This window comes from Rhodamnia argentea, chromosome 8 (genome assembly GCF_020921035.1).
Source record: "Rhodamnia argentea isolate NSW1041297 chromosome 8, ASM2092103v1, whole genome shotgun sequence".
Lineage (NCBI taxonomy): Eukaryota > Viridiplantae > Streptophyta > Magnoliopsida > Myrtales > Myrtaceae > Rhodamnia > Rhodamnia argentea.
The window spans coordinates 29,306,874-29,323,799 of record NC_063157.1 but is presented as its reverse complement, the minus strand read 5'-3'; the positions used below and the strand labels follow the sequence as shown (position 1 = coordinate 29,323,799).

The window sequence follows — 16,926 nt, the reverse complement described above, 5'->3', positions numbered from 1 at the left end:
TTTTTTTCCCTTTTGGAATTTTGTGTTTTGCATCATTCTAAGTAATGAGCAGAGAGAATATTATTATGAGAGGAGCAAGTGATGTGACTAGCGCCAAGTTAACCGTAATATCTTATGTTGAGGATAAAATAGAAAATTCAGTGATGGGGAATATATAAAAGCCAAAAAGAAAAGATAAATAAAGGGAATTTTTGGAAAGAAGAAAAAGACAAAACAAGATACTTTGGCAGTGTAAGTTAGCTGAAAGCATAAGATTTTCCCTCATACTTATCTCCTTCTACAATCGATGTTGGGTCTAGACTTGATAACCTAGGCTCTAATATCAATAATGATATCAATACTGTGTGGTCTTGGGTGTCTCTTATTCCAAAGATTAGCTCAAAAGGTAAGACATTTCCTCACATTTATAAAATGACTACCAGCCCTTATCCAACCAATATGGGATAAACCTCAACATAATTTCATATTATTAATTTATAAGAATGTTCATTTCATGACTACCTGTGTAAAAGTTTATTTTACACCAACGGCCTACCTTATGCAAATCCACAGCAATATGGCATTTCTTTTGAGTTTTTATGTGACATAAACGTTTATAAAGAGCTATATTATACCAGTTAGTAGATCTTCTAAGATGTGTATTCGGAAAAGTTGTCAAAGCTGAAGCTTATAAACATGTTAATCGTGTAATTCATGTATTGTATTAGGTGTGGACATAACATCAACACAATTCATTTATTTTATTTTTTTGCCAATCCCTAGAAAAGAGAGGTTGGATCACTTAAAGGTCCATCCAACACCATCCAGATCCCAATCACTAATTAAGTTCAGTCTTTCGACTTATGTGCAGGTAGCTCTGGTCCAGAATAGTTTGCAAACGGTTGTTGGAATTTGAACAAATAAGGTCCAGTTTATGAGCTGAAAATCCATTAACGTCCCAACTAACAACACTAACAATGAAGGGGTTATTTTTTTCATTTTTTTTGTAGCAATTCTATTCTATACACGAACAATCGAAATAGGATTTTCACAAGCACTCTTATAACCACTTCATAAAATCTAGGGAAGGAGAGCATTGTCTCCACCAATACTAATGTCATTTACATCCAATCTGTTGCAATGTGAACATTACAGAAAACCTTCTTCTTCTCTTCTTTTTTCCCCTTCACCCATTTTGTGGCTTTTTCATGTGAATTCATATGTGGTTTAATTGAAGAAGAATGGTGGGAGAGAGGAGAGGAGAGGAGATGAGGGGAATCCAAGAACATCCAAGCACTCCAGGACAAAGCAAAAGCTTCAGAACGGAGAGAAAAAGCAAGCTCTGCTTTTTGCGACTCAGAAAAGGAGATTTCAAACCCCATAACCCCTCCTCACTCCTCACTTGGGAAATTGCGTGGCTACTGATCCAAACATACAAACAAAAATCCACCCTACCCCCTCTCTCTCTCTCTCTCTCTCTCTCTAGGGATGTGTATGTGGGTGCCTATATTTAGTGGCAAGCTGGGGTTTGCATTTCAACCCCACATCATCTTCCTCCTCTTCCATCTCTCCTGCCAAATTCTAGAGAGAGCTTGCTGCGGGAAGCCCCATCTTCTTCTCGTCCTTGTGACTGTGCTTGAGCCTTCCCACACAAACCCTAAGTCTCAATCTGCCTTAGAGGTCTCTTCAAAACCCTAATCCAAGCTTCAAGCTCCAGCTTAATCCTTCCACTTTCATAGGATCTCGTCTCATTTCTCCTGGTTAGATGTGGCCGTGTCCTTGCGGTATAATTCAGACACGCATGCATGCGCTTGAATGCGGTTTTGCATTCGAATGAATCCTAAAAGAGATGATTCTCATATCGAACGGACAATACCATGTGTATGCATAAAGAATGTGCCTGGCTCCCTGTATGCCATTTGCGCAGCCCACCGCAGAATCGATGGTCCGTGTGTATGGCGTATGAGGAGCCATGCATATCCCCGTGCTCTTTCATGGTCTTTCCCCTGCTTTTTTCCAGGTCTCTTTGGGGTCACCACACGCTTTCCTTTGCTCAATTCGAGCTTTCGTTAGTGATTGTCTGAGACAATTCGACAGAGGCCTGCCCATGAAGATTTCTGAGATGAGCACTCAATTTCCATCCATTCCTGAAGGTATGTCGTGTATATAAGCGTACTTCTTGATCTCTATTTGTAGTTTTGTGTTTGTCCACTTCTAATCAGAGATTCATCTTTCTGAAGCACATTCACAAAACAAGTTGTCCATGAGCTTTGCAGAATTGAACTCTTAAGTAAATGAAAGCCCCAAAAAATTTGACACCCATAACTTATGTTTTCCTGCTACTAGAGAACAATGATTGTAACTATGGCAGTGTTCTCTTTTTTGGCATGCTAAACTTGTATTGGGATTAAAATTGGAAGTTTGGTATTATCTTATTCATTTCCCATGAAACCAGTGAATTTCAGTGAAATAAACAACCCTTCTTGCTACTAATACCCATTATTACTGTAGATAACGTAATGGTGGAACTGCCTGTTTACAGAGTTAGTTTACAAATTAACCCGACGGATTATACTCTACTCAAGATATTTAAACAAGTGGATTATACTCGAGCAACCAACAAACGTTTGCCACACACACTAGAATGTAATAACAAAAATTTCATAGATTATTAGCTGTTTCAGTCTAGCATTATCCTGTTAACCAGGGAATATTCACGAAGTCCGACAAAAACAGATAGGTTCACATCTTTCCAGAAGATAGAACGCTCAAAACCCTGACGACCAAGAAGTTACAACTTTCATGCTGTTCGCATTTTCAATGTCCTAAAAGGAAACAACCCTCGTTTCCCGGCTGTGTCACAGAATCATAGTAGGTTCATAAGATTTATCTCGTGGGTTAAAACTCTCTAGTCAAATTATTCGTGAATAAAGTAATTTTTTTGTTTTTTTTTTGTTGGGGGGGGGGGGAGGAGGTCTTTTGACATCGTAGCTAAGCAGGAACATGCTATGTCAACAGTTAACACAGCTAAAACAAATTTATAACGAAACCTTAATGAATGCCTCTTCTACTATGCTGATAGAGATGATTTGTATGGCTGAACCAAAAGCAGAACAACTACATTTCATCCAAAAGCTTGAGTTTTTCTGTTGGAGCCACAAAGAGATGATTTTAGCCCTTAGGGTCTTTGAACACTGATACACCAAATGAACCTAAAGCACATCCACAATTTTATGTCATAGCATGGTACAAAGGAGATACAAGAGAGAGAGAGAGAGAGAGCTCAATTTTGTCTTAGATTAAATGTGGAGTCTCCGATGCACTTCAATGACAAAACTTTCTAAATAATCATTTGGAAATGTATACTCTACAATAATTAGAAAAACACTAGACATACTAAAATTAGTTTATGAAATTATGTACTAAGTGATTCGTTAGTCTATAATCGCTTCTTAAATATTATCCAGTTGTTTACCACTCATTGTGACACATCACTTAGTAAACCGGTCTTAATAAACCTAGCATTACTCAAGTAATTACTGAACTGCACATATATAAAAATATATATGTATTATATAGGTCAGAAAACTTCAGCATAGTTTTCAAGGGAGGCAACATCTGGTCAGCTATGAGTGAGAAAAATAAAGGCATTAGGGTATCGGATTCTGAAGAAAGCAATGGTGGGAAGCATCTGGAGTGTTACCATTGCTATATCCACAGGGGAATCCAAAAGAAAGGACCACCTATTCATCATGCCCTACAATAATATTTTTACTGTCAGAAATCAATTAAGAAAAAAACAAACAACATGTAACTGTCAAAGGTGGTCAAAAGATGAAACGAAAATAAAAAGAAGGGACCATACATTGGAGACCTAATGATGATATGGATTTGGACTTTCTGTTGTCTTCAATTTCACCAGCTATTATTTTCTGCGAGGAACATTCTCCTCGTGGTTGATTAGGGTTTTGTTGTAGGTGAATAAGGTAAAAGATGTAGCGGCGACGAGCATGTGGGGTCCTAGGATTGTCCTCCCCATGTTCTCTTGTTTTTAAGGTTGTACACATGTGTACTCTCTTTCCTGTGTTCTTTTTAAGGATTCATTTGAAGTACATGTAATCAATTTTCACACGATCGGCAGCCGATCACTATTGATCTATATAATTAGTTAATTTTTTCAAAATTAGGATTATCTGTATATGAGAAAACCGAATAGAGAAAATGGGCATTGCAAGGGTTGGATGAAAGTCTAACAGGATGATACGATCTCGACTAATGGGAACTTGCATTGATAGTTGTGGGTGAGAAAAAATGTATGATTTCGTAGTTATAATTACGAAAGAAGATCATGAACGGAGTGAAAGGAAAATTTGAAGACGGAAAAGGATTCAGAGCCCAACTAAAGCACATTGGAAACAACCCTTTTGAAGTTCGAAAAGAATTATGTTTGTGCTGTTTGTTAGTGTTCTGATTAGTTTTCCTACATCAATACTCCGAGAAGAATTGTGCTCATGATTTAAGATGCTAATAAAATCTTCATGGTGAGTATACGTAACGATGTATTCGAAAAGTTTAAGTGATTAAGAATTGCAACAGTATATCCTTTAAGGGTTTTGTGTCGGAGAAAACGAAAACATAGGTAATTTTGTTGAGTCATTTCTATTTTGCAAACATGCTTTCTTTGTTTGCAAAATACATTTCGTCTCCCCATTTTGTAAGTGTGATGCGGTGAACAAACCGCTGTGATCGATCCGCTCCAGTTCTGTTGAACGGACAAGTTGGAACCTCGTCCTTTTATGGGGATATGAGGGAACTTCTTTGCGGATGTGAGCAAGTAAGTCCTTAGGAAATCTACATCACATCTAATTCTCTGTTCACTCTTTTCAAACACAGGACAAAGTGGAGTTTGAGTAGATCAAGAAGCTATTCAAGTAGAACTCAGCCCAATGGAGTTAGAAAAGAGTGACTTGCAAACCTTACGTTGGAATTTTATATAGTCCTTACGACATCCGCAATGCCGCCGACCGAGAGGTTTTGAGGATGTAAGTAACACATCATTAAAGAGACTATGTTTCACCAGCAGTGGGGAAAATCAAAATAAAAGTCACAAATATATTGCAGTGTGTGCAATTCATGTTGGGAGAATGCAACAAAAATCCGATATATTCACCCAATGAGCCCAAGTCCGAGCCCATCGATATATCTAGTTGAACCTAAAAGCTTAAACCAATGAGTTATAAGTCAACAATGATATATCAATTGCTCAACACCACATCAATTCTTCGATATGGGACTTCTCTAACACAACTCACAAGTGCATCCTAGCAATCTTCCTCTCACGTGTTAGGTCTGCTCCCCTTTAATTCAAATATTCTTCTGCGTTAACATATCTCAACTTGAACTTCATCAATGCCCATCGGGCCCGCGTTGCTACACCGCAACACCCACTAGCCTGGAAACCACGTTAGTCACCAGATTCCTTCCTTGAGATATTTATCAAACATAGATATATATTGAGAGTGGGCCACCAATTAACCATCGACTCGATACCATTTTCTCTCGAACTTCTCCACTTCAATTCGCGATTGATTAGCCGACATCTTACCAAGATTCGATTTTTTAGATCTCTCTTCACCGAGACAACCCTAACCTTAAACCTCGGTCTAATATCGGATGTTAGGATTCGGCGCCCAATCGCAATGAAGTAAAGCATAAAAGCGAAAAAGAGAAATCGACACGAGATTTTATCGTGGTTCACCCTTAAACTAAGATTACGTCCGGCAGAGGATTCCAGCATCTCGTACCATTTTTTAAATATCTCTCCTTATTTGGGATCTAGGGAGCGTTGCCCCTTTGGGACCCCGCCCACTCAGCAGAACCCACGTGCTTTTCCGTCGTTGGGAAGTATGAACCGTCCCCCAACAATTCAATCCTAAACTTTTTATTTTTTTGCCATTTGAGTCCTAAACCTTTTGCGTTTGTGTCAATTCAGTCCATCCGGTCAACTTTGGCTAGTCGACACCGATGTGGCCAACTTTGGTAAGGGTTGGCTAGTCAAAGCTGGCTGGATGGACTGAATTGACACAAATATACAAGGTTTAGGATTCAATTGGCAAAAAAAAAAATGTTTAGGATTGAATTGGCACAATTGCAATAGGTTTAGGTTTTTTTTTTTTTTTGGTAATTTTTCTCTATAACGTGCACTGAACTACTCGATTATAAGTGAATCCAAGTTAATCATAATCTAGACGTTTCATCTGCAAAATCCTCTTAACACGATGATCTGGAAGTCAGTATGTATATAATCTCTATTGGATGAAGTTCTCTCAGTTTCCTTGAATCTTGTTCAATATATCGATATCTAGTTTCCAATGTTACTGTTTGGATTGGAAAAAGAGAGGCATCCATTTATCAAATTCCCCAGTGCAGCTCCAATGTGGATGACCAGTCGAGTCTACTCTGGCCTATGTCTTTGTTTTCGAGCTCGTATCGATGTTTCGAGCATCATTTGGTTTTTCTTTTGTCACAAGGAAAACCACCCAGGTAATGAAATCCAAATACAAGACGTGCTTCAACGATGTCATAGAAGATGCGAGCCAAACCCCAGACGACGGACCTAAACATAGCATTGCATACATTTAATAGTTTGAAGAATATATCTGAACTTGTGTCAAGCCTAATCTAATCATGCATATTATGCTTTTTAACAATCAAGCCAGATTCACATGGTGAGCATGGAGCTTCTAATTCAAGTTGAGCTCATGAGTATCTTCAGATATTAACTCAACTCGGCATCATTACACCCCCTAACCTTTTTTACTACCCAATCTTGTAAATTGAGTGGAATTTAAGGTTTTCTCTTGGAGGGGCGTGCATGTGATATATATAGTCCGAGAGAGAGAGAGAGAGAGAGAGAGAGAGAGATGAACTTACTTTAGAAACGAAACAGTAAAAAATGATTCTGCAGAATGCATGCGGATCGACAAGCGTTTGCCTGTTTTGCTGTTACATGCCAAAGCGTGAATCTCAAGCTTAATATTCTTGCAATTCTACCATCCTAGCTCTTAGACCCACCAGGCAATTGCACTGCACGAAAGGTGTTTCTTTTTTACTTCATTGTTCATAATAAGGTCAATATCATAAAAAACTCCAAGCTGGTATAAATGTGACAAATTTACTCTAAATTATTTTTTTTACCATAAAAAATCCCCAATTGGTATAACTATTTACTCCAAACTATTTTTCCGACCACCATAAACTCCCAACTGGTATACCTATGACAAACTTATCGAAATTAAATTTTTGACCACCAAAAATCTCAAACCGATACACTTATGACAAATTTACTCTCGGTTAGTTTTCCTTAAATTTTACCATCAAATTATTGAATTAGATGACACGTGGCGGTTGACGGGTATATCGGTTTAGGATTTTTACCATCTATTTGTCACACATGTATAAGTTTGGGATTTTTGTGGTATTAGCCTAATTTAGCGAAAGTTAACGAAGGGTAAATTTGATACAAGTATACTAGTTTGGAATTTTTGGTGATCAAAAAATTAGTTTCGGGTACATTTGTCACGGGTTCACTGGTTTAGGATTTTTGATAGTCAAAAAAATAATTTGGGATAAATGTATCACAAATGTACCATTTTGAGATTTTTTGTGGTAAAAAAAAAGATTGGGGTAAATTTGTTATAAGTGTACTAGTTTAGGGTTCCTCGTGGTATTAACCCAAAAAATTAATAAAAGATAATAAGGAGTGAAATTTTTTTAGTTGTGTAGAGGAAATAAATTGGATGTAAGATTTTTTGGGGGGTTAATACCACAAAAAATTCCAAACCGGTATACTCATGACAAATTTATCCCAACCCGGTACAATTGTAATAAATTTGCTCTACGTTAGTTTCTGTTAAATTTTACTGTCAAATTGCTAAATTGGATGACACGTGGCAATTGTCGAATATACACGTTACTCTCTGTTTGTTACAGGTTTATCAATTTAGAATTTTTGGTGGTATTAACTCAATTTAACGAAAATTAACAGAATGTAAATTTATCTCATGTGTATCAGTTTGAGATTTTTTGTGGTAAAAAAAAATTAATTTTGGGTAAATTTGTCACAATTATATCGCTTTAGGGTTTTTTATGGTCAAAAAAATAGTTCAAGGTAAGTTTGTCTCAAATATACCAGCTTTAGAGTTTTTGGTGGTAAAAAAATAGTTTATGTTAAATTTGTCACGGGTGTATCATTTCGAGGTTTTTCGTGTGTTAACCCTTTTTTTTACTAATAAGCTTCTTCTCTTCCAAAATCATTGGGAAAAGTACACTTGTAGTGTCAAAAGTTATGTATGGAGATCATTTTAGTGCCAAAAGTTTCATTCGGATTACTTAAGTGCCAAGTTTTGAAAAAAAATCGTTTTAGTGCCAAGTTTACGTTAGTCTGCCGGAAGTTTGATGTGGCATTATTTTACTAATATTCCATGCTAACGTGGCTTTGGCGAGGTCCAATCAGCAATTAAAAAAAGGTAAGAATTAAAAAAATATTAAAAATAAAAATACAAACTTAATTAGTTTGTAAAAATAAATAAAAATCTAAAATTTGCAAAAATATAAAAAAAAATAAAATTTATATTTAAAATAAACTGAAAAATTCAATTAAAAAATTGACAAAATAAAAAAAAAATTCAAAAAAAAAAAAAAGAAATTGCACATAACTCTCGCCACCACCCGCCCACCGTCGCCGACAATGGCCGCAGTAACGGTCTAGGCCCACCACGCTCCCGCTGCGCCACTTACAAGATATTGTCCGTTTTGGACACACGGTTCTCGCGATTTTGTTCTTCCGAGGGCCGCTCATACAACCCTAAAAAAACGCGTCTTGCAAGTCTAAAGAGGGCCTAGTCATATAAACCATCCAAGACCTCACTCCCTAGGCGATGTGGAACAAGATGTTATATACTTCCCTCTTCAACGGCACAGCGTCCCCGTTGGGCCCTCAACGGCACCCGTGAGCGCCCACTACGGGCCGACACGTTGTCGAGAGTTGGCTCTGATACCAATTGTAACGGCCTAGGCCCACCATACTTCCGATGCGCCACTTGCAAGTTATCGTCCGCTTTGGACACACAATCCTCACGGTTTTGTTCTTCCGAGGACCGCCCATACAACCCTCAGAAAACGCGTCTTGCAAGTCTAAGGAGGGCCTAGCCATATAAATCATCCAAAACCTCACTTCCTAGGCGATGTGGGACAGGATGTTATAGCCAGCGAGGGTGGGACACGACCGGTGGGGATCGCGAAGCCTCGGCCGCAAGCGAGCGTCCGCAGGCCCTCGTCGAGGTCCGGTCGAGGGCCGCCACTTGCGGAGCTTAGCAAGACCTCGGCGGGGCTCGCCGGCCCCAGCCCCAACAACCCTCACTAGCAATGCCCAACCACAACCGACCATTACCGGCAATGGTAGCGGCGGTGGCGGCGAGGACTATTGAAAGCCCTCACCGCCCGGTAAGGCTTGTCCTCTTTTTTTTTTTTTTTTTTTTAAGGTTTTTGTTAAATTTTAAACTTATTTTTAATTTTATTTTATGTACAATTTTTATTTGAAAGAATTTATTTTCATGTAATTTTTAAATTGAATTTGATTTATTTTAATTTATTTTAAAGTGTAGAAGTCCACTTGGCAGTCCACATGGACTTCTTCTTATTTTTAATTGTAATTTCACATTGAAAAATTAATTATTAATGACACGAGGTAATTTTGGCCGGAAAGTTTTGCCGAAGGCACCAAAGTGATCATTTTATCTTCAACTTGGTACTAAAGTGATTCGATTGAAATTTTTGGCACCAAATTGTTTTCCGTACACAATTTTTGACAATAAAAATGTACTTTTCCCCAAAATCATCTCTTACGGAAACATCCAACCATCCAAGTCAACCAAATCTTTTGTAAACAAAAACAGAGTCTCTCTTTTCAATCTTAGGCTGTGACTTTCGACCAACCACAAAAGAGATATCTTCGAGTCCTAAAACATAAAAACATACGTTCTTGTTTTCCGTTAACTCCCTAGCTCTTTTTTAATATTTTCTCGCTTTTGGTCATTGTGAATATAATTTTTATTTAAATTAATATAAAAAATAAGATTTTTTTTTTAAGATAAGAATTTTTTTAAAAATAAAATAAAAATAAACACGGTGACTCTCTCTTTTAAATCTTGGGCTGTGACTTTCGGATGGGACCAGGGGTTTGTGTGGCCGCTAGGTGGTTTGGAGTGCTTTTACAAACATATATTAATATAATCAATCGAGTATTTCAAATACATATAAGTTTCGGCTGAGTGGCTTCAAAAGGTGGGCTTGCTTGGGCTTCATTTTTTTATATTTGTTTGATAGACTTGGGTTTGGGCTGTAATTAATAAAAAAAATTTAGGGTTAATATCACGAAAAATCTAAAATTGATACATCCGTGACAAATTTACTCCAAATTATTTTTTCAACCATAAAAAAATCCAAACTCATATAGCTATGATACATTTACCCAAAACTATTTTTTTTAACCACCAAAAACCCCAAGATGGTAAAAATGTGACAAAATTATCAAAATTAATTTTTTTTACCACCAAAAATCTTAAACTGGTACACTTGTGATCAATTTAGCCTCAATTAGTTTTCCATAAATTTTGTCATCAAATTGTTGAGTTAGATGACACGTGACAGTTGACGAGTGTACATTTTAGGTTTTTACTCTCTATTTGTTATATGTGTATTAGTTTGAGATTTTTCGTGATATTAATCTAATTTAGCGAAAACCAATGAATGAAAAATTTGTCACAAGTATATCGGTTTGAGGTTTTTGGTAGTCAAAAAATTAGTTTAGAATAAATTTATCACAGGTGCATTAGTTTGAGGTTTTTGGTAGTTAAAAAAATAGTTTGGGATAAATTTATCATATGTGTGCCAGTTTGAGCTTATTTGTGGTCAAAAGAATAGTTTGTGGTAAATTTGTCACAAGTGTACTAATTTGAGGTTTTCGTGGTATTAACCCTTCATAATATTGACCATTTCTTTCACCATGTATGAACCTGCAGTCCCTATCCAATTTGCTTATTCAATTGCTTAAATAATTTTAGGAGTATTTTTCCGTTAGTGTTTGGTGAGTTCTATTATCAAAAAAATTACAAACATATTGCAATTGTGTCAATTAAGTCCTAAACCTTTTGCATTTATATCAATTTAGTCCCTCAGCCAATTTTAACAGGAAATCAATGATGTGGTTAATTTTAATAAAATTTTAATATTTTTTAATATTTTTTTTCATTTTTTAGTTCTTTCACTTTTTTTTTTCTTCTTCTTTCACCAGTCGCCCACCGAGCATAGAGATCGCCCAAAGGGCCGACGAAGCTCACCCAGCCTTGGTGATGCGGGTGAGCGTTGCAGGCCATCGCCTTTGGCCAATCATCGGGCTCACCCAACCGCTGGAGGAAGAAGAAGAAAGAAAATCAAAATCAAAATCAAAAATCAAAAAGTACTAGATATTATTAAAAATTGGTCACGTCGATTACGCCCGCACTATGTAAGTGATTTCCAACCAAAATTGACCTGAAGGACTAAATTGTTATAAATGCAAAAAATTTAAGACTAAATTGAAAAAAAGATTTAAGACTAAATTAATACAACTGCAATATGTTTATAAACTTTTTGATAATTTTCCCTAAAATAACCCTCTAGGTTCAAATCCTTCCTTCCCAAGGAGGCTAAACAACTACGAAAAAGTGTAAAGAACGAGAATTATGAAAACTATCATATTAAAAGATCAATTTGCCAAAAATATAATTAATTATGTAACGTGTCACATGCCCAACATCATTCTTTGTAAAAGTGGCATGTAATTTTTTCTTTATCAAATCGAGTAAAATATATGTAGTGTGGTCAAATTAATAGATCACTAAACATTTATGACTAACGAATGGAAAATTTGTTTGTGTGGGATCAATTGATCCCCTCTCAAACTAACAAGAACCTTGACTATATTTATTCGTGATGAATATGTTAGTTACATTTAGGGGTGAGTAGTTTCGGGTTCCTTATAAATTTCGCCTGGAACTTACTCGGTGGAACATGTTCCTCATTTTTTGGAACCTAAAACCTACCATGCATATCTTAAAATCTGGAACCTACCCCGTCACGCATTCCAAGTCCCAAGTTCCAAGGTACCCGAGAACCCGCCATTGCCAATTTCAATTTGTTCTCTTCAAGTAAAATGAGAGCGAATGCAACAACAAAAATGAAAGTATCTCATCTTTCGATAACAACAATCCATAAAAGATGAACACATTAGATAAAATAAACAATCCATAAAATGAATAGTGTTGACAAAAAGCTATCCATAATTTGTATCATGGAACTTCGATAGTGGTGGAGGCACAAATGTTGGGCTCAAAGGGAGGGAGATGACAATATGGGATTTTCGAGTAAGATGGATTGAAGGCTGACACTGGATAACATAGCATCAAAGTTGGACAGCTCCTCGGTAGCCATCGGGATAACAAGAGGTGGCGGCCGGGGCGGCAAGTGGTGGCCTGATTGCAATGACAGAGAGGGAGGAGTTGGAGTTGTTATACGCATAGTTGATGTGGACGTGCAGGTGAGGGAAAGGAATGGAGGGAAAAGGAGAATGAAGACCGACGGGGAGAGGATGAAAGAGAGAGATGCCATTGTTATTGTAGAGAGCGAGCTTATAGAGAAGGGAGTAAAGGAGGAGAGATTAAGATGAAAAATCTGACAAGTGGGTCCATTATGAACACATCGCACGTTGTCTTTGAATCGGGGGTACATTGCTCACAAGTCGGTTCAAAAACACTATGAAGGGTATAAAACCCTATATCAATGTAAGATCTAATTGCAAAAACATGCCCAATTTAACACTTGAATCATTGATCGAGGAGAATATATCACAAGGACATACCTTGATTGTCACGCATTAAGTGCTCCCTTTACGATCTTGTAAGTTCCTTGATGTTGGTTGTTAATCAACAGTGATTTTTGGGAGAGAGCGTACGTAACCCTTTTGGTGTTTTCTTGAACAATGACAAAATGAGGGAAAATGATAGAAGAGTCGTTCCTTTTTACGTCTTTGAAGGAACGTGACTCTTCACGTTTGAAAGAGCGTATAACCGCTAGTGGCCGGGTGATTGCCCGCATGGGCGCACACCGTAAACCCCACGCACCAACATCTCTCACTCATCCATATAGGGCAAATAGCTCCTACATACCCACGAAGGACTAACAACTTCCACTTGTCCATTGAGGACCAAACACAAAAATCTTTATTTTCGTAAAGTTCATATTGACAAATAAACCGTGCGACCAGCATACACTGAAAACTCGTTGTCATACATCCATTGGGAGTATATAACAGCTCATAATGGACATAATAATAATAAAATTGCATGATGTACCATAGATTGATCATTCATATATATATATTTTTCCGGATCTCATTTAAAATACGACACGTTATATTTACAATTATGATTACACTAAATAATCATAACTGACCGGTCTGTGAATACAATCCATAATGTGACTTTAAAACTCCAAATCAATCTTCCTCCTCCATTAGACCTCTTAATCTCAATTTAGCTCGTTTTTCTAGAAATGTCCCTTTAGACTGAATCAATTTCATGACCATAGACAACATTCTAAGATAGCGAACACTAAAAAAAAATCTCGAGAATAATGAATAGTCATGAGGGTACGAAAATGAGGGATTCTTATCCTCGAAAGTCTCACACGACTTAGAAAAGTTGGGGTCTAACTTTTGCCTACTCTCATTAGTCGATTCATGCATACGTAATATGAAAAAACGTATTACGGTATTTTCTCCTTCCCCATGAAACGTATGTCTTTCTATTTTAATAATGTGCATATGGTAACTTAGACACACTCAATGTCTAACTCGAGTTCACGTAACAACTCCAGCCAAGAATTTGCATTGGAACTCACATCTAGCAATCAAGACAGTCAAAGTGAGATATATGGGTTATTTCACTTTCAAACTTTAGGAATAATAATTCCTCATCTTAACATTCTGTTAAGGCGGCCTAAGAATTTTAAGCTTGAGCTCTTAATTATCACCTAGACAATAAGCTTAGAATTGCCTCATCTCTATTCATCACACAAAAAATAAAGGCGATTACCCGTGTGAGTGGGCTAATATCTCATCTGTCCAACATACCTTCTCAATATAATGCTCCAAGCATTAAATATGCATAAAATATCAAATGGACTTATAGACATCCATTTTGATAAACAACATCATCAACTGTGAATATTTAAAGGGAAAAATAAATATTTAATACATCAACCTCTACGCAGTCCTAGAGTCTTTACATGACTAAGGAAAACATCTATAGGAATCGGCTTTGTCATAAGATTTGCTAACTTTCTATGCGTAGATATATATTGTATGTTCACTTCTTTTCGTTCTACCATGTCCTTAATATAGTTATACTTAATGTCTATGTGTTTGGTCTTACTATGGAACTTAGGATCTTTGGTGTAAGCTATTGCTGCCTGACTATCACAATTCATCTTCACAGGATTTGCAGCATCTCTTGTAACACCCAAATGACCCAAAAATCTTCTAAGCCAAACATCCTCTTGTGTTGCCGATGATAATGCTACAAACTCAGCTTCCATGGTGGATAAGGCTATACACTGTTGTTTCTTACTACTCCACGATATGTCGCCATTATTCAGCAAGAACACATTTCCGGAAGTGGATTTCCTCTCATCCAAATCTCCCGAATCAGCATCGCTGTAGCCTTCAAGGTGCGGATCGCTACCTTGATATGTCAGCGAGTAATCGGCGGTTGTTTTCGGATACCTCGGGATTCTTTTAACGGCACTTTAATGTGCTTGACCTGGATTGGATTGGTATCTACTTACTAGTCCTACTGGATAACAAATATTAGGTCCGGTACACATCATTGCGTACATGAGACTTCCAACAGCACTAGCATATGGTATGTTTTTCATTTGCTCTTGTTCATGTGGAGTTTTAGGAGATATTCTACGACTCAATCCTTCACCTTTTGCAATAGGAGTATCAATGGGTTTACTATCTTGCATACAAAATTGTTCAAGAACTTTATTAATGTACGTCTCTTGGGAAAGAGACAACAACTTTTTCAAGCGATCTCTCGAAATCTTAATTCCGAGGATGTATGTAGCTTCACACATATCTTTCATTTCAAAATTAGAAGATAGCTAACTTTTGACTGTCTTGACAAACTCTATATTGCTTCTGGCAATCAGTATATCATCAACATATAATGATCGAATTACAAAATGACCTTTGAACCTTTTGATATACACGCAATTATCTTCACTAATCATATCAAAATTATATGTCACTATAGCATTATGAAAGCGTATATACCATTGGCTAGAAGACCGCTTTAGGCCATATATTGATCTCAAAAGTCGACATACTTTATGTTCTTAGCTTTTGGCAACAAACCCAATTGGTTGATTCATATAAATTTCTTCTTTTAATTCTTCGTTGAGAAAAGCAATCTTAACATCCATTTGATGTAGCTCTAGATCTAAACTAGCTGCTATTGTCAAGATAAGGCAAACTGAAGTAAATCTTACCATAGGGGAAAAAATTTCCTCCTAGTCAATTCCTTCTTGTTGGTTGTATTCTTTCGCAATAAGGCGAGCCTTATACCTAACAATTGAGCCATCTAATTTTCGCTTTATTTTGAGAATCTACTTGTTCCCAATAGCCTTATGTTCTTTTGGGAGATCAACCAATTCCCAAACGTGATTTGATCTCATTGACTCTAATTCTTCTTTCATTGCTTTCGTCCACTTTTCCTTATCAAGGCAAGATAGAGCCTCATTTACATTTCTTGGCTCATCCTCTTCTAGTGGAGCGATCATGAAAGCTTTCCCTTCAATCTCAAAGCGTCGACGGGGAATGCTTTTGCAACTTGTTTGTCGAGAAGAAGATTGCACTAAGGGTATTTCATTCTCCATTATGCTCCCACTTGGATCAGATAATGGTATCATTTTATCAAGTGGTTGCAATTGAGACCGGTTCATACTGAACTCCCCACTTCTCTCATTGCTACCACTTGGATCATTATATCTAACTATCTCATTATCTTGATCTAAGGTCTCAAATAGGGAATTATCTTCACCCATTTCGCCTTTTCTCGGAAATTCATTCTCTAAGAATGTGACATCTCATGATTTGAATTCAGTCACACTTCCGCTTTTTTGCTCACCTATGAACACATACCCTTTTGAGTGTTCTAAATATCTTATGAAGATACTCTTTTTACGTCTTGGTCCCAATTTTCCATATTTATGAGTGGACTCATGAGTATAGGAAGCACAACCCCAAGGTTTAAGAAAGTTTGGATCGGGTTTTCGACATGCCCACAACTCATATGGGATGGAAGAGACCGATTTTAAAGGCACACGATTAAACACATAGGTAGCAGTTAATAAAGTATCGCCCCAAAAGGCAATTAGTAAATTAGGTTACCCCATCATGGACTTAACCATTTCAAGTAAGGTTATGTTTCTTCTCTCAACTACTCTATTTTGTTGAGGAGTATATGGAATGGATAACTGTCTATCTATTCCCTTTTCATCATATAAATCTCTCGAACTAATCGATAGATATTCACGAACCCGATCGGATCTCAAAGCTTATATTTTCTTATCTAATTGATTTTCCATTAAGGTCATAAATTTCTTAAAGCAACTAAATGCTTCCGACTTATGAGATATCGAATAGACATATCCAAAACGAGTATAATCATCAATAAATGTGTTGAAATAAGCAGCACCATGCCTTGCTTTCACATTCATTGGACCACAGATGTCCGTATGGATTAGTTGCAAAGGAAATTCAGCTCTTGTGTCTTTTCCAAATGG

At 37.0% G+C, this 16,926-nt stretch overlaps 1 long non-coding RNA gene across 1 annotated transcript; it reads left to right on the top strand.

Annotated features, from left to right (window-relative positions):
- The first annotated feature begins 1,210 nt into the window (after window positions 1-1,210).
- LOC125316342 lies at window positions 1,211-4,534 on the top strand. Its single transcript, XR_007199580.1, has 2 exons — window positions 1,211-2,132; window positions 4,167-4,534. It is a non-coding gene; the product is annotated as an uncharacterized LOC125316342 (long non-coding RNA).
- The last annotated feature ends 12,392 nt before the right edge of the window (window positions 4,535-16,926 follow it).